This window comes from Varroa jacobsoni, unplaced genomic scaffold (genome assembly GCF_002532875.2).
Source record: "Varroa jacobsoni isolate VJ856 unplaced genomic scaffold, vjacob_1.0 scaffold_297, whole genome shotgun sequence".
NCBI lineage: Eukaryota > Metazoa > Arthropoda > Arachnida > Mesostigmata > Varroidae > Varroa > Varroa jacobsoni.
Genome location: NW_019213199.1, coordinates 30,164 through 54,855, shown reverse-complemented (window position 1 = coordinate 54,855; position 24,692 = coordinate 30,164). Strand labels below are relative to the sequence as shown.

The 24,692-nt window shown below is 40.4% G+C and overlaps 1 long non-coding RNA gene across 1 annotated transcript in view; it reads left to right on the top strand.

The window, feature by feature from the left end:
- LOC111259138 (uncharacterized) overlaps positions 1 to 3,962 on the top strand; it is a 4,466-nt gene extending 504 nt beyond the window's left edge. Inside the window, exons 2-3 of the long non-coding RNA XR_002679436.1 lie at positions 2,026 to 2,130; positions 3,806 to 3,962. This is a non-coding gene — a long non-coding RNA (uncharacterized LOC111259138). The remainder of the gene's footprint in view (positions 1 to 2,025; positions 2,131 to 3,805) is intronic.
- Positions 3,963 to 24,692: the final 20,730 nt, after the last annotated feature.

Genomic DNA, 24,692 nt, shown 5'->3' with positions numbered 1-24,692 from the left:
CACCCAATGTGTGTGTACGGCTGCTGTCATAAACCTACCAGTAATTAGAAATGTTTGTTTTATGTAAGACATTTGTGTAGGTACAACACAAAACTATATAGTCTTAATTTAATATTGTTGTTATCATTGTTAGCAATGAAATTACCGGAGGCGACGCGGGGCACATTGTTAAACCGATTTTTTTACCTTTCTATGTCCAATAAAATCAGCTTAGTCCGCTCAGATATTTAGCCAGTTGATCAGAGACGCTGCTGGACAGTGCAAAAAAAAAGACACGGATAGAAATTCTGCAGTGCCAATGATACTTGTAGGTGTCTTAGCGTAATTTCACAAAGAAACAGAGTATTCCCTATCACGAAATTCGTTAGTATGCTCTACGTTCACGTTTTGGCAAATCGTTACTTCTAATTATTACAGTGACGTTAAGGAAACATAACGGCCATCTTTGCCATTGTTAAAGGGCAGCCCCGCGGCAGTAGTTAGTGATAAAACTATTTATAATACTGAGAGTTAGACTACTTGAGCTTGGCTTAAACTATTACAATGCACTGCGCTTTGTTGATTTTGTAAATGAACCATGGTCCTATAAGGTCCATGTACAGGCTAAAGTAATTCTGTTGATATTAGTCATGATCATATCCACATGTATTTTAAGAAATGGTGCTACTACTGTTGCTCTTTCCAACGCGTAATCGTCATAAAACCAGAGATCCAGGAAGGCCAGCGCCATTAGCCAATGATAGATATAACAAACTTTGCAGTACACCTACTTTCCCACTTCATCTTTTTCCTCTGTCGTTTATTCGCTATCTTCCATCCGGAAGCGATGGCGGAAACGCTCAGTGGGGGAGAGCCATTCACGCGGTTCAGCCAGTGAGCTGGTGTCGTTGTTGGTAGATACGTTCAGAGTATTGGTTCTAACAATTGCCGACGTTTCTGAGAGCTCTGTAATAAGAAGTCTGAACGTATCCGCATCTAATTCAATTGCAACAGGCGTCACCGTTGCAATCGTTGTCTTCGCTATTTTCTTCATCGGCCGCGGCGGCGGGGTCTTCATAGCCGACGAAGTGAAGTTCCCTGGCGGCTTCAGTAATGGTGGTGGTAATGCCAATGGTCGTGTGCCGTTTGACGAGCCTGGCTGATAAACGTTCTCGCTGCAATGAGTCGAGCGGCTTTACTATGAGGCAACGAGCATGGCAGCTTCCTTCGTTTGAGCACGGAGCGACGAAACAAAGAGGGAAGGGGTCGATCAGTGGCGACGCAGTTTGTACCAGCGAAAGCTATGAAGTAAAGCTTTGAAACCATGACCGAAGAGGCACTGACCGCCCGATGTCTACTTAATTCTCTCCCGAAAGGACGATGGCACTAGCCAATGGGCGTAGATGAGATGGGGTAAAGTTTATTCCTGGAAGGAAAATGTCTCTAACCGAAACGAGAATGCTACGTGAGGGAAATTGCCGCACACGTGAATCTCAAAGGCACTGGCTGCAACCCCGATTGTTAACTGAGCCGAAGAAAAAACAGGCCAATAGAGTGATACGCAATAGGGTAGCCTTCTGCTTTTTTGGGAAAACTCTGATGCTAAAGAGCAGATTAGTATTACATGTTATGTCGCTGAGCATGGCTATGATGCCAAGCATCTTCAATATAGTAAAGATACATAAAGTTACCATAGAATGACGAATCGACTGGCAATCTATCTTTGTTCAAGACAGCATGGTGATAACGTAATTGCCTATTGGCCTGGCGAAGCACACTGAAAACGCAGTGCCAGGAATCAAAAGCTTTCAAGGTTGGCTATTCATATCATCATGAAATAATCATCAAATGGTTAAGACATAACAAAAGACCTTTTCTTGCGTAACTTAAATTCGATTACGCTATGCACGTGTACAATTCAAATGTTTCATCCTTATCATTATAGAATATCTAATGGTTTTGTTTTCATGTATTTGTATTTTCAAACATGGCCTAAATCTAAAGAACTTAGTTGCGCCTGCTAGTAAGAGACTGTTCTTATCGCAGGGAAGCGGCGCCGTCTGGATGGCTAATTCGCATCTCCTTGAATATCTTTCTTCGGCGACCGTAACCGACTAGCGTGCTTCCACAGTGATTCAAATCTTAACATTGGTAAGAGTGATTACCGAAAGGTTCTTAACCAGGAGACTAAGCAAATAAGGAAAATGGAATATTATTGTTAATGTTAATAGCTATTTGTATCCTTGCCATACAGTTTTGTAGATCTTCTGAAGAAGCCTATGATAAGCCTAGCAGAACTAGCCCTGATTAGACTTCTACTGGGGACAGGTTGTTGACGCTATACCTAAAAAAAGTGATCCGTAGAACCTCTCTATAAAGCAAAAATAACTAAGATTTCCAAAAAAGACAAAAACACCTATCATAAATTTATTTGTGAAATTTATTATCGAATCGTGCCGACCAAAAAAAATATAAATCATCATAGGCAACTTTAGCAGAAATTGATCTTTAAATTAAGCCATTTCTCATCACAGTACGAACTCATTGCGACTGCGCATGCGTTACCTCTTAAGAGGACGTGACTTAAGAGTTGTTGTTCTTGAAAGGCTAGACAATCCAATTAGAATATATTCCTGAACTTGTCGTACACTTTACCACAACAGGGGAAGCAAATTCACTTAAAGAAGGGATCAAGTTATTTGAAGCGCGTTTCATTCTCCTCGCAATTATCATTAAAGTCTGTTCAGTGATTGCCGTGCGCGAGAGCTGACATTCGGAGTAAAAGCTTCGAATAACCATGATCGCCTTACTGCGGCTCTATGCCAAATAGCTTAGCCTTCTTTTTGACTCGTTTAAAGCCTTCGTCATCACCGTTACGTTGGACCCATATTCGACCACCCTGAACTGCTTAAAACGTCGCGGATATCGAGGCAGTAAGCCCGTGGGGAGCGTTCTAGGGTAGATAAGCTCTCGGCTGAATGCATGATTGAACATATTGGGAACGGGGATATGGTATATGTTTTGTGCGAAGGAAAGCGGCGTATAGCTGGTACCGTACGGCTGAGACGCAACGAAAGTTATCTTGTGAGCCGAAGGTTCCGCCCCGCTGGCTGGGCCTAGGTCTGTGCGCAAACGTTCCGCCCCGTCTGCACAAGTCTGGGCTACGTCTCGCCTCGAGGACCGAGAAATAGCTATCTGGCCGATGTGAATCTCCTCCCGCTTTTGTGGCTGCAGAACAGAGCGCACTAGTGAAATTTTCAATGCTCCGATTCTTTGTTACTGCGTCAGGGCGCAAAGATGCGGCGTTTCTCTATCATCATCTTATTGTTTTAGCCGGTAGCTGAAGCAATAGAAAGAAAGCTCATTGTTCGTTACGCAGAGGTACACCACAGACCCTGTCAGCATTAAATTTGCGATCTAATACAGCGTTGGGAACCTACTATACAAACCACTAATCCTCCTAGAGTGGAAATGGAAAGTAGGAATCGTAAGTTTTTGACAACTTATGATTCTCACTTTGCCCGGTGTCTACTTACTATACGACTACGTGACAAATTGCTATTACTGAGTGAAAATCAAGCCAATACGACTAGCTTAACTCATGCGATTTCTTTATTTATTGCATTAATCTCAATAAAATTTAAAAAAAAAAATTAAAAAAAAAACAGTCTCCGCCCGTCAGTTTGTCACACTGCACTTAATTTTAGACAACGAAAACAAATTGTAGGATCCTCTCGAAGTGTACCGTTGTAACGATTCCGAGGTGCGACCTCGCTATGCGAATACGTAGACACCTCAAATGCCAAAGATACCGTTGTCTTGGCAGGTAAAGACGAACAGAGCCCAGGTCCAGACACGCTATTACATGAGAACGTTTCGACAGGATGAAGTGGCGTTAGAGAACGCTTGACACTGAAGACGCGCGCTTCGACACATACCGCGGACTTATTTTGACATGGGCCAGTCATTCAATATCAGCAAAGGATAACTGAGGAATAAATATTACTGAGGTCTTTTGGGTCAATCAAATGGGAAAATAAGAGTTTTGTATTATTAACTCCACAATAGGGATTCAATGTCTGATTATAGCTAAGATATACGATAAATATTTTATCTAGGTGGCAGGTGATATGTTGTATGCCCTGATTTCGATGAGGAAATATTAAAAACGTTCTATATACATAGAAGTTCATCATTCAGTCAGTAAACAGGAAGGTCACTGCCGTCTTATGTGGAGTTGGAAGCGATCACTTACTCCTTAAAATTTATTACCGTTTTATTGCCTAATTAAGAGCCAATTAATAGTACAAAACTGGTATTTTATATTTTCTTTAGGTAATTTCTTAAATAGTTCTTAAATATGTTTAGGTTAAGTACGTAAGGTAGGATGATCAAAATATACACTAGTGATATATAGTACAGTATAATATAGTATAAAAAGGTATTAGGATTCACTATATACTTTGCTTCCTCCAAGATTGACACATGATATATATATATATATATATATATTTTGTCAGTGTTTCTTTTACCTGTCAACCGAATTGTGCATGCCGTCTTGCCAGAAGATAGCGAAGCGACACTTCAACCACATATCCAGTTCAATCAGGTCAAACGTAAGACTGCGATGATGGTTGTCCACCGAATGGAAAAGGTAAAAATTCGTCGGCGGAAGGTACGGAGCATATGGAGGGGTGTAGCAAAACCTCTCATTTAAAATTCAGGAAGCCAGTTTTGACAATGTTTGCTACGTGCAGCCTCGCGTTGCTGTGGAGCAGGACGACATGGGCCTTCTTTCTGTTGAAAGGTTTGGTTGACTCATTGCAATTAGATCAAATAGACGTGCCAATATACTGTTTAATCTGTAAGAAGCAATACTTAGGAGATCAAGCCCTTACACTTCGACTAAATGCAAAGCACACTCTCCCTTGAATGGAAACCTCAGGCCTTGGCCATCCATTTCAATTTGTCGTTTAGTTAACGTATAGGCCAGTAAAGATTCAATGGAAAAATCGGTCAGCCTAGTTGTGTGACGCTCGCTATCGAGCGACATCTCTACATGTACCCCCTCTAGATAGTCGTCGTCAAACTTATACGTTCCGACAGAGCGGGAAGCCGGATATCGTCTTCGAATTTGGCTAACCGCTTTTGAACGGCCCTTTTCGTGATCGTGTCATTAGCATATCCAAGAAAATGTTCCGGATTGTTTTAACAGTGTTTTGGCTTCTACGAAATGCATTATACAAGAGGCATTAAAAATGCGCTCATTCTACACGGAACATGCATGTTTGAGTTCATAACATTGTAACAATACATTAATAGTACACACATAACAGCACTTGCCAGGCTTCGTAATGCGCAACGATGTCTTTTCTGTATTTAATGCATTTGTCCTACAGTAGAAAACGGTTAGTTGGGCAAAACTATGTGATGCAATACACTGCAAGGGCAAGACCTCTTCATTGTACATGTGTTTCACTTATTTGATAGCTCTCGCTGTTGTTCAGCCGGGGACTACTACATTAGATGCTAGACATGTATTGTATATTGTACGTATACAGCACATAACATGGCGCTGACAAAGATGTATAATTCGCTTCACTGGACCACTGGGAACGCTTTTTGCCCTTTCTCGTATTATGCTATCTACTAATGCAGTCCGTCGCTACAACTGACTGGACTGAGCTGTCCTGGGTCTCAAGATGCCACTTGCACTTATCCGTTAACCTAACGAGTGTAAGAAAGATGTTAATTCGATTTGTTATGAAGAAATGACATTGTATAGATAGCCCGAAGCTTGAGGTCCTCTCTGAGATGGAGTTCGCGTGCTGTCCGAACAATTTGTTCCTATGTCCTTCTCGCTCGATACTCTCGAACCAATAGAGGGCGCTCGTTAATCTTCTAATTCCAAATCGCGTTCAATCCTTCAACCATGAACAGGCATCGAATGCCTGTCATGGCGAAGGCGACTGACTTATAAACTAAGATTCGGTACATTTACTCAACAAAAGCTAGTCGTGAGCCATCTAATGGATCAATGACTGGAAAGAAATTCAATTGGAAATTGTCTCTGTAGAAGTGGCTGCTTTCAGAATTAGGTGACCCTCACCCCTAAACAACGACGTGTAAAATATTTCTTCTTATATAAACCAAGTATGTGAAAGAACGCGAGAAGCCGTGGATGAAGACGTGTAGTTTTCCTTACACCAAACACAAACAACGAACGAAGTTCTAGGGTAAAAACAATTAAATCTAGGCTATCATTAGGCGTATGGCGCACAAAGCCCCACCTTTGCTACGGCAGAAGGAGAAAACTTTGCAAGATGTCAATTGATGCTTCAGCAAACGTCCTCTTGTGAGGAGCATAATAGTTCAAGGCACAGTTTCTCTCTTTAAGGAAGGAAGAGAGAAAAAGAAGTGTGTTCAGTGGTCCCGTCATTGTCAGCTGTGCAAGTAACTTCGGCGCACTTATAGTTATATAGCAGGCTGCAAAACTATCTCCAGAAGGCTGATAACCATTCGAAATTAGTCGGATAGTCAATAGTCTGTGACAAACGTACAGCTTTCAAGCAAATGATAAAAGATTTTCATCACTTATTAAATATATTGATTAACCAAGCATATGCGTCAGTGAACTTTTCATGGCATACTCTTTGCTCACATCCTGCTTAACAATGTGTCAAAGCTATATATGACTAATTTGGACATGCTAGCACAGGTAGGAGTTATTAAATACTTCGACCGACGATTTAAGTTGAGATAATCAAACACAAATCTTTTAGAATGCGTCGTCAAATCATAGGTGCACAAAGGTGCGTTTTATGTCCCGTAGTAGGGGGGACAAGAAACTTCGTCATACCGCCTCGTTTGTCAAGATATTCGAAGCAACTGCTGCTGGCACGGTACCCAAGTCAGTATACAACCATCAAATTCGACCCAATCGATCAATGTCTACCCCAACAAGTTATATGTGCCCTTCCATATGGGTTTGCTCAGGCGAGAAGGGGTGAGCTTACTTAGGGGTATCACACAAGCATTTTAGGTCGAATGGATCGCATCCGGACCGTGGTTTTTCGACTACCAGTGTAAGGATTTGGGTTTCGGCTTTGAGGCGTTACCCATACAGGTTTACCCGGGAAAGGTCGGCTGTACCGAGTTGTACGACGCTGATATCGATTCCAGAGAACTCGATCTCGGCGACATTTTTCTCCTCCTTAACAGGCCGCCGTCCCATTGAAATCGGAACTTATTGAGAGGCACTCGTCCATGAAGTTCTGCGGTAAGCGTTGAGTGGTCTTGCTGACTTCTCAAGACCTCTTTCTGAAGTCTTTCGAGGCTCGAATGTAACGACTGAGATTTTGATGTCTTGATGGCCTCTAGAGGCTAGCAACCCTCCTTACTTTGGTGACATTCTTTAAAGCCAAGGTTATCTTCAATGGTTTCCTTTATTACTCATACACTTTTTAATAGTGGATAACCGAGCAACTTGTATAGCAAAAAAGAACCTGTCAGAACTGGGATGTGTCCGCTACCATTTCCGTTCCTAAAACCATCCGAGTTTTTATCAAGAAGCGCCATTTAGGTCTCATCATTATGTTCAGAAAACGTGTCTAAGCTAAGCTAGAACATTTGTGGAGAGAAAGTTACCGGAAAATTAAGAGCAATTAAGGCAAGCGCACAGCTGAGTATAATGAACTACTCAGGAATGAAACAAAGTCAATATGCAACAAAGGCAAAGAAGCTTGACAAACAAGGCATCCTACTCATACTGACTGCAGGCTTAGTCCTTTTGATACTAAAAATGTCAAATATACGTATGCGGAGTTGACGCAAACAAATTCGTCTTTCCCACAAAATGAATTGATAAAGCTCTACATTTCACTCTAGTTGCTAGCGATCGCAATTCTCCAGGCTATTGAGCGGCAAATTTTGTAAACTGCAATTTGTAGGTTCCTCACGGGTTTTGCCTCATTCGTCTACACGTTTAATTTCCTAATCTCGCCAAGTATTGGCCTGGCCCAACAGGAGTCTGAGCATATTAAAGGAGAAACAAACAAAAACACCAGCAATCAAGCGCTACGAGCGGAAGTCAAGCAGTGAGGCGATTGCAAAGTCAGAGATACCAGGACGGATTGGCAATGGTCTTCGTCCCCATCTTGTTAAATAGTCGTATATGAACTCTTTCGCTCTTTCACACAGGCTCCTTCTTAGTGTGCTCGTCTAAACCTCTGCCATAAGAAAGGCTGGTTAGTTCGGCTCTATCGTTTTGCTTGTGCTTGCACAGACGGCTGACCTGCAAAACTTAAATTTCTCGGTATCGACGTGATATCGAAAGCTGCCTGAGGCACGATATTATAAGCTAGGAAATATCTCTCGTTTTTCAATAACTAAGTGCTGAAACTCTATAGAAAAATGACCAGCTCCGTTGGGCGGTAAAGCATAGGAAGCTGAATTATGATACCAGATTCTCATGTACGAAGTTCCTTCAATTAGTTATTTCGAAGGAAGCAGCTTTTGGTTTGTGAATAAGTAAGCTTGGCCTAGGCTAATTCTTAATTAGATGTACATACACAGTCAAAGAATAGTATGTTTCTTTACAGCATTCTTAGCTGATCCGTTGAACGATAAGATGGCTGCAACAATGGCAGTTGCATTCTTAGCAATGGCATTATTGGCATTAGGCTTTTAAAGGTATTTGAATTTCTATGTCTCGAAAATTTTTGACGCAAGCTTTTTAAAGCGAAGTATCTGAAGGAACCTGACTGAACGCTCTAACAAACACAGTTGCTATAAGATATAATGGTCCATATTGTCAGATCACATATACTTTCCCAATACCAATCTGAAGGTCAGGATAAATACGGGAATTTTCTGATTTTCTCAAGTATTTTTTGAAGTATTTCATTTACATCTAATTCTACCTAAAATTCTGTGGCAGACTTGAGTTATTCCTTTAGAGAAGGATTTTTCAGGTCAAAGTTTGTCCTTAACTCTACTTTGAAGGCCTGTAAGTTTACAGCTTAGTTCACAAACAACAGTCATCATACCTTCCTCTTTCCTCGCAACAATAAATACTTGATGCATCAATACCGATATCATATTCGCCGCTAACCTACAGACAGCTCCCTTTTGACATTTTCTCTAATTCCAATCAAATCGAAATTTGTCTGCGCGTCCTGACGGCCACGTTGCCTCCATTAAGTTCAATCAATTAGGTTGTTGCCACGAAAACTTAATATTGCGATAGAAATAGATGTGAAGAGCAGAGTAATAAATGTAAGCACAGTAGCTAAGAGTTCACTTGGCGATTCTCACAACACTGGCACAATCTAGCACAGAAGGTAAAGCGGGGACGGTGTTCCTGTATAAGCTGTCTAGCCGGCCGTTTTTCCTTTTCTTTCCGGGATACCTGTTACTAGGCAACGTGCACGAAATGTCTTTGCTCGGTCAATTCGTGGGATAGGGAAGGATTTGAAAACGGGGGGCATGAGCTCAAGGCCCCCATGAAAGGGAAAGCAACTTGATTCAGTTTGCGCCTCTATGTGCATGTTCGAATGCGTAGCGGTGCGGCTACTGAATGTAACGATTATAATTATGAAAAAAATATAACGTTGCTTTGTCTTTATTCTACTCTCCAAGTATGCCTCTTCAAGTAAACTAATTTTATTATTAAGCCGAAATATTATTATTAGTATGATCATCGTATTTGTTCAGCTGTTAGTGACGGAAAAATGACGCGATCGAGGTGCGACAAGTGGAGCCCTTGTAGTGTATATATGGTGTTAGTGAGAAAACTCCTTATCAATATGGGCAGTGCTCTCTTTTAGCTTGCGCCTCATGTGCTTATAGATCAAGCAATTTTGTCTAGAGTAAGATGTTGCGATTATTCAGTCCGTGTATTTATGTATGCACGACGCCATCAAATAGATTCGCTATTATTGTCCAGGGTTTTTTTAGTTTTCTACTGTTGCGTTGTGTTTTGTAAGACATAATCCGCTCATCAAAGTCAAGAACAGCATGGCCAATTCTATAAGTTGTTCATGATATAGCCATGAGTTTTTTTGTGATACGGCAGGTCTTATCTTGTCACACCTTTCTGTCAAACCGGTTGCCAAATCGCTATTTGGATTCAGTGTATATACAGGCCATGACACTACCATAATCGAAAAAACCGAACTTACCAAGCTTCGCTTTTGTGCGCTTCCGGTGTAGCTTCCGGAGGCGACTTTAAAGTTTGCCCACGCAGTCAGTGCAGATTGGGTGGCAGGCGGTTCCCGGTGGGAGGTTGTTGTTGGCTGTGGTCTGCTTGCAAATTCATTATGAACCACTGGGACCAAAAGAGACCCAGCGACGTGCAGTGCACACTCGAGATAGAGAAAAATGCGTTAGTACAGCGTGAAGAGTACCAAGCGATCTATGTGGCCATTCAGTGAGACCAACCAACTTGGTAATCATTGCGTTTCCCATACCAGCGTCCCTTACCACTCCCTATATATATATATATATATATATATATATATATATATATATAACAATTGTGTATCGTACAAACATACAAGGAACGCCTGGGTTTAGCACATGTTTCTTCTAAACCATCTTTTCTAAGCAATCTGTGCATGAAACGCCGTGTTTGATCGAGTATTTATTGGGTCACCGGGAGCTTGATATGGTAACGGAGCTCTAGAGTCAAAACAGTGTACTAGCTCTACGGTTCTAATCTGGTTTAGTACATGAAACTTAATGCAATCTTGTGGCTGTAAATTTGTTAGTAAGGTGAACTTGTGAAAGAGGTAAATTATTATACGGATATAGCATTATATGCATACATTTCGTGTATATGATGTAAGAACACAAAGTTTTTTAGCCATCAGTTTCTACCGTAGTTGTCTTTTCGAACGTAACCTTTGTTGTCACAGAAGGTGGCAGGTACACTTTTACGTAAATTGCCGCTTGACGATAATCCCACGTACAACGACCCAACAGGTCGTTTTTTGCCATTTGTTACGGTTCTTTCACCGTGCTTTTGTACAATCAGAGACTAACCGTCAATAAAAGTCTTCGTATTAGTCGAGTAGGTGCCTTGGCAGCACGGGTGTAGTGAAAGTTTCGCAGGACCTCACGTTTACCAAATGAGCCCTGATACGAAGTCAAGAGCTCCTTCTATATTGAAAGAAATACAGTAGCATGCAGTCCGTTACACAGATACAATATACTAAGTGTGTTTCCAGCAATTCCCAGTCAAACAAGTATAGTTTATTCGGCGGTCAAAAGGCAACATAGGATTTCGTTTGCCTATCATCCGGTGGCCGGTCTGTACTACTTCAGTTGGCGATTGCAACAGATGCAGCTTTTACCAGTCAGTGCAGTGGGCCTGCCGTACAGACAGCGGCCAAGCGAACCTCACTACTCGGTATTCCTCATTTTTAATTTCCATGTAATTTCCATGCACCAATGATTAAGAAAACAATAACGGCTGCTATTGAAAACAACTCCTGTAAATGGTAACGTAAGTTTCCAATCGAAAATCAATGTAAAATGCTATTAAATATTTTATATATATAGGGATACCATTTACAGAATGAGCTATAGTCCCCAGTAATAAATAGAATTGGTTGTCCATTGATGTTGTAGTGCACTGGCTGATCTGTGTATCATCTAATTTTAATCCCTCTTTGCCAGCTACCGCTGTGATGGCTCATCGGATCTTCTGCGGCGATCAGGTACGGTGTTTATCAAAAGAGATAATTTTATTCATTACAAGTAGCAAATCTGGGATACAAGCTATTCATAGCGCTTGGAATGAAAGCTGAATGAACGGTCGTGAGCGTACTCAAGCAGTATTCAAGTGCCGAAGTAGTATTTCAGTAAAGACAATATGGTTTCACTTTATTGAACCTACATATTTCTCTCGTACCATTGTTTTTTTTTTTGTAAGAAATCGAATTTACGATTACAAAATTCTAAAGGTGTGAAAATAATAAGAAATGTGTTATGAACCGATAATTTTATCATACGCTTAGCTTATAGGGGAAGCAATGGAACTGGCACAGCTAACACTTCAACAAACTAGTGGGTCCCTTAATAAACAACGCAAAAAATTGTTCTGTGTATGCCAAACTTCGATGGACCTATTTGTCGCGATACATCCAAAAAAAGGTTCGCTCCGACTGGTCCAGTAAACACAAAAGCTCGGTACTATCCTATTGCTTTTATGAAAGTCACGTGTCAGAAAGACGAGAAAGAATATTCGAAGCGATAGCATCTGTGAATGAAGGAATCTGAATCATTGGAACGTTCTTCAAATATTTGACCGCTGGTTTTTTTTTCACACGCATTTACGTGCAGTCCATACTCGCAGCCATGTCAGTGGTAGCATAAATCAATACAGGATTTATTTGCCAGAACGCAAGTGAGACCGCTTTAGCCTCTTCGATAAATTGTCATTATACGGTACATTTACTAACCTTAGATAGATTTATTTCAGTTTGCTGATGCCTTCCACGTTAATAGAGCATATGAGTCTGACTAAGTCTCTAAAAGAGCTGAAAACAGCAGAATGGCGTAGGTAGGGAAGCCTCCTAAATGAAGAACACTTAGTTCGAGAATAGCAAGTGTGAGTTCTTACCTCCTTTTTTTCTCTGAAGTCCCCATAAGCGAACTCGCATATTGAAGAGCTACTCGATTTTTGTTGCGTTGTAGGAACTTCGATTTAATAACTTGTAACAGCTATTTTCTCGTCTGTACTTGATCAACTGGTTCAGCGTAAGGCTCAAACTAAAGCAATGACGATCCACTAAAATTTGTTCAACGATCAGCCTGCATAGTTGTCTCCGCTTTTTATTCATTCTCAATGAGGGTTTTCTTTCGTCAGATACAACAATTTTGCAGTGTTTTCCGCATGCCTATGGCCGCCAGCGAGACTGACCGGTTCGTCGAGTGCGCGCAAACGACTGTACACTGCATCTATCTCAAGAAATTTATATTGAGCTTTCTAACACACAGCTTATCAGTTATTGCTCCAGGTTGGATTGTTGCCAATGGCCGTTAGATTAAAAATGCACCTTTCAAAGTTGCCGTTATGAAATGTGGGTCGTCAGCCTGATTAGTCAATTCTGGCCATAGATGTATCTGACATGACCGTGCTTGTTGTGAAATAAAGATCAAGAAATTCTCTGTTGCTGCGAAGTGTGGCAACGGTTTATTGCCGAACGACAATATCTTTATTAAGAAGTTCAACGTGGTAGTTAAAAAAAAAAGAAAACGCTATTTTAATCTATGGGGGCTCACTTGTAAAAAAAGATTGTCTGACCCTATACGATAGTGAGATCTATTGGGCTTCGTGGAGGTGGAAAGCGAAGCGGTAAATGCATTGAGAGATTGAAACAACCCGGGTAAGATAGTCGTGATAGCCGTTCGCTAGCGGGTTGCGTACTTCCCTTTTTTCCACAATACCAACGAGATAAACCAACCGACGCCGAGACAGGGTCTGCTTCTTAATAGAGCGATAAGAATTCGATTACAGAATTCCCGTGATTCCTTAGTACACTAGAACTGCTCGTTCTGTAGGGGGCCCTCGAGTCGAACGGCCGTTGCTTCTTCAGGTGTGGGGACTGCTCAGACTTTTCGAAGAACGGGGCGGTAGCGAATTCAGGAGAAGGCGAGGCTAGTCCAGGGTGGACGGGAACAGGGACGGGCTTAAGCTTCTTGCCAAATATAACTGAACTGTACGTACCACAGCTACGTCACCGTTTTTCGCCTTTTCCCATGTTTCGTTCGCGCAACTGCCAGACAGGTTTTGCTCTTGTACAGTTCCGGCGTATTGGTCCCTTTTTTTAAAGCGAATAGCTGCATATCTGATGCTTATAAAATCTTTGAAGTTCGCACAGCAAACGCTGGAGTAGGTATGCTCTCTGTGAAGGAGAACCGTAGTGGTAGCTCCCGTCTCTATTTTCCGGTGCAATATCTGGACTCTATGGCTTTCCGATATCGTATGAATATTTCTGGGTTCTATGTAGCGTTAGCAGCATATATATGTATATACGGGAAAACAGGAAATAGATAGAATAGGCCTATACCAGGTCATGTCAGCTCCATAAGAAACGAGTCTAGATTGAGAAAAAAAAAAGCCAGTTTCCGCTTTATTCAATCAGATGAGGTCTAATAACCTTTGCAGTAATACTTTTTTGCCATATGAAACTGCTCTAAGTGCGCACAAACTCGCTAAGTGAAACCAGACATTACAAGCTTTCTACGTGCTAAAAAAGGTTCCTGTTTAATACCTGATTGGTGCAGTTCTTCGAATTGCCACTAAGTTACCCATACTAGTAAACTTGATTTTTTTCAGATATTTGTTTCTCCCCAAGTTTGACGTGATGTAGCACTTTTCCAAATCCACGTTCATAGCCGCGTAGGAGTTATCCGTAGTTCACAACAAAGAATGTATGTTTATGTATATCATCATCATCATCATGACCATGAACTATACGAGGTGACCGAGATGAAAGATAAAAGGCTAAATTCGCTGTCAAATAACTGGCTGGATTGTCAAAAGGTTTTTGTGCGGACGTCTTTTCCCATTCCTGATACTGTGTAGCATGTGGTGATGTTTCATGCCTATATTCCCCCTATGGCTACGGAAGTAATGTACAAAAGTAGCGGGTGCTATGGATTGCTCTTGGCAAGTTTGAAATTCTTTTTTCATAGCTTCACCGTAAATTAACAAAACCTCCAAAAGCGTTCAAACTATTCTAACGTGATGTCAGATTACAGTATGTGTAACTTGCTAGCAACTATGCGTTCCCGACATTGCTGTTTACATGAGATCGTGGCGCTTATGGGACACGTATTCCAAGCTGAAAATAAGATAAGGTGGGAATTAACTTCTCGACTAAGCCAATGATTTACACAACTGGGATGGGAAACCAATGGTCCGACGATAATGAAGACCATTCTAGTTGGCTTCTTCTCAGCCTCTTTAAGTATACGCCAACTGCTCATTCAGTGATGCGTCTTCAAAAATGGCATACAGGTACAGTACCTTTCTAGAAGAAAAAGGTCTCAGTGTCAATAATGCTCTATTATCTCCGACAAAGAAACGTTCTTCAATATCGCAAGATACAATTTGTTCTGTAAAACGTCAAAAATAATCATAACAATTGAAGCCTTCAAAAATCTTAGAATGGATTGAATCAGATTATATAATATTATCACGAATCGTTGCAGGCTTGCTTACTGGAAGCTAGCTCGAAAAATGGGAACTAAAAGGATCCGGATTATCTTTCAGTGTACCAGAAGCCAGCCTGTGACAGTACATAACTAAAAATATCCATAGGTATATTCTATAGGTAATATGTCTTTCATGTTTTAAAATATCGAGGGTTTCTGACAAACTTGTGGGATTCGAACATTTAATTCATTTAGCATTCGACCATTCTTTGCTATTACTGATAAATCCCGTTTTCATGCCCAACTTTTCTCAAAAATCATAAAACGCTTCCTACATGGCGCCACGATCTGAGAGGGCTCAGTTCAATTAAACCGATTCCGCGTTCTCTGTCCTAGACAATGATTTTTCGAATGTGCTTACACTCTTCTAAATGAAGCTTTCCAGCAATCAGAAGGTTTCTACCTCGTCTCCTTGTAAGCTATCTCGTCCCGCTGGCAAAAAATTTGCAGGGAACCTTTTAGCAGAAATTGCTTTATTTTTGTTAAATGAAACAGAGAAGAATCAGAGAGAAAAGCATATTGTTTGGGACTAGAAAGCGAGCCAATTTAACAACGATGTTGTCATGTGTCCCGTATGCTAAGCGGAATCGATGTCATAAACGTACGAGAAAAATCGTCGGAACGCTCTTTCGTCGTGCTGATATTTAAACGATCGCTCTGGAGCTAAAAATTATCCAGTCATTAAAAGCAACAATCTCGAATTCAGTATCACTGTCATACTTTAGAAAGCATCAATACAGGCCGGTGAGTTAAAGGTTGACGATGTACCTACAACACAAACATGCGTTGTTATCTGTAACGTAGATACGGCATGTCTGCTGCAAGCAGGTTGATTGTTTAAGCGAACGTTTACAATAAAGTCGACACAAACTATCGATGAAGCGTAGATGTTATCAATGAGGTCATCAACTGGCGCAAGTGATAACTATCAAAAAACGTTGTCTTCTACTAGGGCACTCACAATGGAATCGCATTAGTCTAATTATATCTGAAGGGTTCGCGGTTTCTCGTTCGAGCAGTCTAGGTTTCTATATTCTGGTTACCAGCTTGACTGTAACTGTAGAAGCACAATCTAACAATATCAGAATCTTCAACTGAGTGAAGAATAATTTCCTATAGAGAGAACATATCCGAAGATGTGTCGAAATTTCTTTGACATTTCACTTCTCGAAGTTTACAAAGTAGCCTGTACATTGATTGAAAGTATGAAATAGTGACTCATATTAATTCTCCTGGCGGAGAAAAAGATGAAAGCCGACTGCTTTTGAAATGTCTTTGATGACTTCATGCATCAAAATTGCGGTCGCGGAGGACGTTAACATCGACTGTGCCTTAGAGACACAGACTTACAACAACAGAGAAAGGTCGCGCACCCTTATTACCAAGAATATGCGAATATATAGAGATGTTATGCGTCTAAATAGTAATGACCAATTCGTTTCCGGGTTCTTATGGCCGTTTAGGCGACTATGAGATTACTGCTGGGCTATTTTAGCGCGGGTTTACAACTTATGGTTTTGGTGTTTTTTTCTGAGTGATAATTCAGTGTCGATAACTGCCTCACATATTCGACAAGAAAAACCGTATGTTAGTTCTTCTCGAAAATGCATAGGTCGTTATTGATACTTTATTTACTTACCAAATAACACTTTTTACAAAAAATGTTCTTCATATTTTTTATGGAATTTTTTTTATTTATGGAAGGAAGATCTAAACGACATATATTATAACTATCTGAAGATAGCTAAAACGTCTATATTATGCCTGTCACTTTCGTCATTTGAAAGGAGTCGTTACAAAGTAAATCTACTGGAAAACGCTTGCTTAAAGGAGATTTGTTTGCGTATCAAAGTAACTAAAGTCGTTTGATGAAACTTGCAAACTACATTAGTAAGCAGTAATGATTTCGGAGCAAGAACAAAGAGCTGGGTATGGAGGTAGGTGAGATATTATCGTATGGTATTAAAAGTAATGTTCGTTAATAGATTAGGATGAGTCAATAGTAGTGCAACTTTCTAAATGCACCTAAACCAGACACGGTTATCGTCTACCGTCTTTTTATTGGTAAAGTTCGATTATAAGATGTAGATACGGGTTTAAATCAGACCCCGCATAACCCATTCGAAATTAGTTGGGCCGTACCATTTTTATTGCTATTAATATTATTATCGCTGTGATGGAGGGTGCAGCGATGTTTTTACGACGCATCATGTAGGAAACAAGTAATTATGTGCAGATAATTATCTGAAGAATGTTTCATAATACTATTCGTAGCAAAAGTGCGTGTGAAATTTTTTATCTAGAGCCATGAGAAAAGCATCGATTTTTGTATACAATACTGACGAATAATTACCAAAAGCGTCAAAAACGTGACGTACAGTCTCGCAGCTAGCCAGACACGTTCTTACGATACGGTAGAGACATATGACATCTATAGGAAGGCATTGCCTCGATATTTCTAACTACACCCCAATGAATATGACTAGAAACTGAGAGCAAGGTTCATGCTATGATTACTCGTCCTGTTCAACTCAACTGCTTGTTCCTTGCCGCCTTCTTCCGACACTCAAAAGTTCTTGTTTTTCTCTAGAACTTTCTAACAGCGGTAGGCTATGCAGCAGCAGCAGCAGCAGCAGCAGCATCATCATCTGGCAGCCTGAGCCGTCCGATCAGCACAAGCCAGCCGGCTGTTGAAGACGACGAAAGTCTGACCGGCCGGATGTTAAATGTTAACTAGCCCGATGCTCGTAAACGTTGTCTAACATAAATGTCTGCTTTTTGTAAGTGCTCTCAAAACCGTTCCTTTCTTTGACCATTTCCTTTATTGTTGCGTGATCCCACGTTCCGTTTTGAACGAAAAGCGAACTTTTACGAGAACGCTATTCAATAATCCTGCTAGCTATTAATTCATTACTTTATAGCCATATTTTTCATTTCCAAACATTAATTTAGTTTAATATGTAGGCTGTTGAAAAAATGGCAACTATAGCAATTTACGATAACAATGGTTAGGTATTGGGATTTTATTTTATCGCATGAAGAAGAATTTTTGTTACTCTTTTATCTTACGACTCTTCATCTAAAAATACCCCATCGTTGTGAGGCATAATCAATTAAGCGAGACGACTGTCATTGCCACTGTGTCATTTTATCTCAACGTCAATTTATGCCAAGAACCCCTAGCCGCTCTATGTAAGTTTGTTAAATAATGGATTTCAATAGAGAATAAGATAATAATAACAATAAGGCATATACCGATACCCAGTCGCACATAGTTAGACATCAAGGTTATAAATATTTCTGTGCTAACACGTATGCCAATATTTAGATCAGCTTTGCTAGTGCGGACCCGACCGACCTAGGCAAGGGTCTAAACGTCAATGCTGTCAAATTCTTAAAGACTCTTCGCACGCAGTCAAATGATATGAAGGCACCCCCGGAAAAAAGCTCATGTTGCTAAGCCGTCCCTTTTGAGTCGGGTAGCAGGTGCACTTTAGAGTGCAGACAGAGATGGCTGGTTCGTGACAGAGGGTCATAGTCAGTGAGACAAAAGCATTGGGCCTTCAGGGAGGTAAGCTTACATCGCTTTGGAGACCTCAGTCTCTTTGGTGGCCTCAATAGGAGCCAGGCCTCTGCCACGTTCTCTTCCCAGGTCTGCCGTCGTTGGCTAAAATATATTTTGCTATCTTCTTGCGTCGCTCGAGATCGACTCAGTCATTGCGCGAGGTCTGTGTATATCGGACAGAGTTCCAATGTCACGAGAGGGGGCATGGCAAAGGGCTATAAATATTATTGTGTTAGCGCCTAGATATACGATCTCATGCCTTTGACCCTTAGAAGTGAGGGTGTGTCGCCGACGTACTCAGAGTATCGGTATTGATATATAAACCACGGAAAAATATAAAAGCAAAAGATGAAGTGCCTATCTACAAAGCGATAAATAAGCTATTACTTTCGTTTCTTAACCTTATAGATTATTTGCTAATTTAATTATTTTGCTGCACGTAAATAATTTCTATATTTATCACGCTGGCACATTGACGATGAGTACAATTGTGACCATGTCAGATGGCAGTAAATTGGTCGAGAGAACCCTTCCTCGGACATTTTGTTTCGCTTTTACAAACAAAAAATTCACACAGCTATTAAAGCAAAAAAATACCGATAGCGTTATATAAAAAAGGAGGAACATTTTACATGTTATCAGGCTGCAGAAGTGGGAAGTACTGTAAAACAAAACGCTTGCCTTTACGTATACAGAACTTTCCCAGCCCAGAGCGTATACGTGCCCCAGTCGACACATGGACGATTTCTGAGGGAAATTACGAGCAGTATTAGGCTTTTACAAGGACTATGTAGAAAGCGTAAACAGATGTGGCTTCGCGATACGGCAACGACGAATGCTGGCTTTAGTTTCGTCGTCTAAAATGCAACGTATCCTTCTTTTTTTTTTTTGAAAAAAAAAGAGATGTACAGCAGAGCGTTAGCTTGGGTTGATAGGACAACTCTGCTAAAAATAGTCAAAGGCGACAAGATACTTGAAAGAGCTCAACGAGCCATTGTTAACAACGCAAAAAATCAAGCCAGTGTTCATCTACAAGAGACAATATTAATACCATCCGATACCAAATAACAAATCAGCTGAGGGAAATTTTTGGGCTTGGTCGAACATCTGTATGGCTCTATGTAGTAACTAGTACCAAATAGGCTTTTCCACGTCAGAAAATTAATTAAAATCACCGTGTCCGGGTGGAATGGGTAGCTAGATATGGTTCGCTTGCGATAGCCATAAACTATATCATAATAAGTATATAGTCAACAACGAGCAGAAGATAATTTAGGAAAATAAATCTTAACTGAAAGGTTCTGAATTAGTCTTGAGGCTTAAGGAATTCGGAAAGAGTACCGGGATCATATGAAGTTTAACCGTATCAAAGAGGACACAAAGTTAGATGCTGTTGCGTTTCAAGTGAATAAAACGAACAACCATTCGCGAGTAGAACAGGGCCACGCTCTGGAGAACTTAAACTTGATGAAAATAATAATGAATCAATGTATTTTCGCCAAAGTTATATAATATGCTTAGACAAAAAAGGGTAGAAGTAGTACATTAAAAATTGTCATCTAAACCATTTCGCTCTTTTCAGTCTCTCGCAAAACAACGGAAGTCTATGTCTCCGCTTTGGTGGTGCAGTGGTAACGTGTTTGCCTAGTGACCGAGAGATTGTCTAGGTTCAAATATAGGTGTAAACATACTTTTATTCTATAGAAATCCGAGCCATAGGAAAAGCAATAAATGGAGTCATAATCCCTCCTCCTGTTCAATCCTTTTTGATTGGTCGTATTAGGCCTTTTACCCTGGTAGGCTTTTGAAACCACGGCTGAACAGCGTACCCAACGTGTCGTGAAAGGAATAACTAAGAATCGGTTGTGAAAAGGCTTTTGTAATTTTCAAAGGAGGGAGCCATCATATTCGGTGAGCTTGATTTTTCGTTAACGGGACATAAATTTTATTCTAGCGTGCTTCGTCGAATCGATCCCGGGAAAGAAGAATACTACTTACGCTTATAACCTAATTCAATACAGAGAACTACCTTCAGGAAACTGATCATCCGTCTGTAGTGATCTCTTTTCATTACCTGTGACGCTTCATAAAGCAATACACAATAGGACGATGATTTGATTACTTCGGGAGTGACCCTGTTACCATTGCGCTATTAACTTTTGTTTTGCTGCCCACGCCCCATTTACATCTTCGACAGCTGTTGAGGCACTCGTGCGGATATTGCCTCAGCTAACTGTTCTCTTCAGGTCGCTTACTGTGCTGTGTGGAATTGTTACATAATTCTATATGTACGTGAAGCTATCACGGCGATCTTTGATCTGGATTTATCTTCCAAATTCTTCCTCGACACGGGCCAACAAGTAAAGGAAGTCGTTTGGCTAGCTCTTGCAAATCGTTTTCTTGATACGCAGCGATTACCCATTTATTTACTTGAAGAACTGCAAATAAAGTCAAAAGTAAGGTTCGGTTAAGATTATTATAAATCATTTTAGTCGAAAGTATGGGAACCATTAAATCAATTTTAGTTTACAGCAAAGACTGATCAGTCAATATTTACTATATTAGTTAGAATCTTCAAGCTGCTTACGTTTGTTCTCTGGGCTACACAGAATAGATACCGTTTCTCCTTGTGGAGCTTCGTCTCGTGGTTCTTCGTATTTGATAAGTTCTGGGCTAGTCAATTTTACTGACCTCATCGCCACTCTAAGTGAAAAGAATCTTTCTTAATGGTGGGTGCATTTTGCAGCTAATAATGTAGTTCCTTGTCCTTGCGGACCAATTCTATCGTTACATACTCTCTGAGCTGGCAGCCGTTTGAAGATTTGGTTTCCGCAAGATAGCCATTAAAGCGTTTCAGTTCTATGGTAATCAAAATCGGCAGGTATGCCATGCTATGAAATACTAGCACAAGACAAATCAAATTAAATTTCATCTGTTCATGTTTACCGCTGGAGGGTGTCTATCTTGAGATGCATATATCAAAAATTATAACGATACGTCAATAAGATAAAGTCACAGGTTAAATTTGGCAACAAAAAAAAGCTAGGGTGCGAGCGTCTCTAGTATCTCAACCAAGAAGCAATCTTTTTACTTTGCCCTATTTTCTTCTAAAGTGGATTGCCGTCATCGTTATTTCTGTAGGTTTCATATAAAAAAAAGGAAAGATTTTAAAAAGGTTGCGTGCTTTCAAGTCTGCACTGGGCCACTTTTCTCAATGCTAAATAAAAGAGATGCAATTTTCCTTAACCTTCGAACAGAAAACTCGCAAAAGTTTGCTTAAATAGCCACTTTCATTCATTTCCTTAAAATGACTTGTAAATAAAGTTCATAGAACCAAACGATATCATTTAGATTGCTTATTGAACTGATTTTGTAAAATTACACGCCATAGTCAATAGGTAAATATAAAAAGTTCGCTTATATTGATTAGTGGGCATATTTACTTCTTTTTGTGATTCATCGAGTTTCTATAATAGGCCACGCTCTCAGGTATTATTCTCCCAAAAGTATCAGTAGTAGAGCTTCATTTCGTTGTTGGTGTATATTCTAACAGGGACGTTTTCGCAAAATGCATTATCATAGTCAAGGATAGGGCGCACATTCGGGAGAGTCAATAATATTATAAATTCAATTTCTTTTTTGTTGTATGCTTGTCCCGTGGTTTGTTGATCATTCTCAACGCAACTCACGTCCGCAGGAACGAAGCGAACGGCTCCGACCCCCACCCCATGGTTCAGCATGGGCCCCACAGGACGATACGCGAGACAACGAAGGCCATATGCCGGAGGGGGGCGGGCTGTATAACTACTTAACCTGTAGTTTGCCCACCCATCAGCTTGGTCGATGTCTATTTGGTGCAATTTGTTTTCGAGAGCTGCTCCAGTGCGACCTAGCGAGATATCATCGTAACGGCATGGAACTGGCTATTCATGAAACTGTAATGTTTGATGCGGGACGCATTAGATTGTTTTTCACTAACGTACATGCATGTCTTGCTAATATATATATATATATATATATATATATATATATATATATATATATACATACATACAGTAACTTGTAGGCGTACGAAACAAATATGAGACATGCGTCACCCAAAATGACTCTGTAAATAGGACGGACCGATGTACAAGTAAACAGGTAAAATTTTTCCACATAAACGTCCGTAAGGTGGAGGAACCCTTAAGTAGCGTGCAGTTACAGGATGTAACATATTTACCTAACCTAACCTAACCTAACCCGATTAGTTCTAATGGCTAGTCGGTATTTATGTTACCAATCGTTAGTAATGAGGAGATCTTTCAGTCTCTTTGTGTATATTCTTTATGTTAAGAAAATGACTGTCAATTTGAAAATCATAGAAATAAATTAAAGCAGATGATCCGTTCACGCACACGCATATGACGAGTGTCCGATATTTTCGTAGAGTAAAACGACTAATTAACAATGATATTATGAAAGTTATAGCTATAAATAGTAATTAGAGCAAAGTTACCTTTACTCTGTTGCAAGTCTTTAGGCTTTAGGGTTGAAATAACGTTGCAAGTGCTTGTTGTTCCTGTGCACAGTGCCTTCGTTCGTTAACATGAACGAGTGTGACCTTACCACCTAGCTTAATGGTCGTATCCGGAGCACTGTTAGCGCGAGCACTCGGAAATGAGCGAAAAAGGACTTTCGCCATATTGCGTTTTTTTTAGCCTTGTTTGTTCTTCAATTGAGACCATTTCCTATAACCATTCGAAATTTAGCAGTGGATTTTTTTTTTTGGTGTCTTTCTTGACCTCCCTTTACAAATAGATGTTCCAAAATATTATGTGCCAAATAATGTTTTCATCTTACCCCTCACCGGATCCTATCACCTTTTCCTCCCGATGAGTCGAACAGCCCTTCGCTTTTGCGCTGTTGGTACCCCCTTCTCCTTTGAAGGAAGCCCAATGGTTCCTGTGACATCTCTTCATTCAACGATGGTTTGAAGCCTACGCGGCTATACTCTATATTTCCCATTGGGTTGAAACCTGAACACGCAGCATAGTGTCTTGTTGAATATCAGACGTAACACCTGTGGGTCCTTTCTATGTGCGTCAACAGATATAGGCGGCGAAGCCTGCCTAAGAACCTTGTGCTGCATAAATTAGGAGCAATACATTGATGAACCTGCCTCCGTGGGACGTTTTTTATTTCAAAAATTATATTGCATATGCTTTGACAGGTGTATAACTAGAAACTTAAGAAATACACCAACCGAAAAGATTTTAATTTTGTGGTCAGCGCAAAAAAAAATTTAAGAGAATTCTCCAAACAACTATTTAATTACTACATTAAATGTAACATTATTAAGAAGAAGCACTGCTTAGCCACGTTTGTGTGATACGAATTTGATCATATATGAGCTAGAGAATATCTGCCTAAATCTCCTGAACAAAAATAGAGTTTTACAAACATTCTTGTGTGGGGTTGAGGCCACATCCGCAAAGGTATCGCACAGCATCTCTGATGAAAATAAGACACTTAAGAATATGATATACCCGAGCTGTTTTTGGTGATTTTCCACCAAACGAATAACGGTTTTTTTAGTGGGAATCAAACGAAGTCATCCCTGTTTTGATAAAAGATAATGATAAGATACTTCGTGAAACCTGTTCCTCTTAGACGCGTCCTGAAGTTGAGCGACGATACGTGGGGTGTTACAGCATTCTAAAAAGTGTCAGATTATTACATGTAGTTATACTAGTATTTACTGAGTTTACCGTGGTGCCCATGTCATGAAGAACAGCATTTGCCTATCCCATCAGGCACCGCAATGGTGCCATCTTTATTATGCCTATGCCTGGATATAGATTGAACAAGATTTTGTTAGATGCTTGGCCTGTGTCTGCTCTAAGACCGACAATCTGCCATGGTATGTAGTCTAGTACAGTGT